Below are 1,528 nucleotides of genomic sequence, written 5' to 3' on the forward strand. Positions count from 1 at the left end.
CAGGATATCAGCTATTCTGTTCACGTGAATCAGCAGTGGTAGATGGATCCACTCACAAATACTATCACCAATGGTAGTTTGATCCAGAAGAAACCTTGAGGGCCTGCTGATTGGCTCAAATCCACAGAAGTTACTGGACTATAACAAGACATTCTTTAGCATATTTATTTCTACCAAGTCATAACAAATAATGTCAGCATTGTCAGTGATGACCAGAGTCAGCAAAGCCCAATGAAGACCAGCAATGAGTGGCAAGGCAAACCAATACCAGACAAAAGTAGCCCATTCTATTCCCACACATTTCCACTACTCTTTCACTGAAGTTCACCCCATGTTCAAGCATATATACTTTCCCAGATGCCACCTGCCTTTGTATGGTTTGTGGGTACTGAAATGGTTCATTTGTGAATTTGCCCACATTTACAGACACTCTTTGAAGAGAAGACATAATTTATTCATTTCTTGACCTTGACCGCAGATCCTACCCTTGACCTGTTCAAGACCATTTCTTTTACTTTATCTGTCCTCCTTGTACAATTCTGTTATTTATTTCACTCACAATTCTCTTCAGCATAGAGAGTTATCCTGGAGGGACCCAGGGTGACTCAGTTTTAAATGGCACTCCTGCACCAATGCCTTCAGCCTCTGACTCACCTGCAATCTCCACATCCAGGGCCAGTTCTACTATGTTGTCCAGAGCACTACAGCAGGTGAAGGATAGGGCCAGCTCTCCTGCTCCCATGACAACCAGGCCAGCCTGCTGTAGATGGTGAGGGGCAAGGAGAGAATCTCTGCCTCATCCCCACCACTGCACAGGAGAGGAATGGTTAGGGCCAGTCTCCCATGTTCACAGCCTTGGGGTCAGCTCACCTACAGCCATGTGTGGTGCTTGCTGTCCAGAGTACTGCAGCTGGCTAGGGGTAGGATCCCCTGCTCTCATCCCCCAGGGCCATGATCCCCCAAGTGTGGGGTGGGGCCAGTTCTGCATAGCCTGACAGAAATCAGCATGTCCTCCAGAGGCACGGTCATTGGTGGTTACAGACCTCTGGTTGCTGTGGAGCTATAGACCCAGACATGGTCTCTGGTGGCATAACAGGCTAAGACCTCATCATGGTCACAGGACTGGTGGTTGTCTGGGGCTCCCCTTTTCCAGGGAGTGTTAGGCTACTAATCATTCAGATGTTCATAGGTCATAACACTGAGTATACACATAGCCTCTCTCTCCTCTCTGCCACCTACTGATGCACAAGTGACACAACAGCTATCCCTGCAACACCTCTGGATGAGGCAACCTAGTAGGAGATAAAGGGTCCTAAAAGCAGTTAAAAGAGTCAGAGACAGTCCCTGTTCCCACTGTGGGAGTCCCACAACAATACCAAGCTATACAATCACAACATACATATAGAGGACCTAGGTCAAACCCATACAGCTCTCTGTTTGTCAATTTAGTCTCTATAAGCCCCTGTGAGCTTCTGTAAGTCCTGGCTAGTTGATTCTACAGGCCATGTTCTTCTGGTGTCCTTGACCC

General features: G+C 47.6%; 1 non-coding gene across 1 annotated transcript; it reads right to left on the reverse strand.

Moving 5' to 3' along the window:
- Positions 1 to 1,155: 1,155 nt before the first annotated feature.
- Positions 1,156 to 1,292, reverse strand: LOC114619919. Its single transcript, XR_003711242.1, has one exon. It is a non-coding gene; the product is annotated as a small nucleolar RNA SNORA17 (small nucleolar RNA).
- Between the last annotated feature and the right edge of the window lie 236 nt (positions 1,293 to 1,528).

The sequence above is a fragment of the Grammomys surdaster genome, unplaced genomic scaffold (assembly GCF_004785775.1).
Source record: "Grammomys surdaster isolate TR1022 unplaced genomic scaffold, NIH_TR_1.0 165, whole genome shotgun sequence".
Lineage (NCBI taxonomy): Eukaryota > Metazoa > Chordata > Mammalia > Rodentia > Muridae > Grammomys > Grammomys surdaster.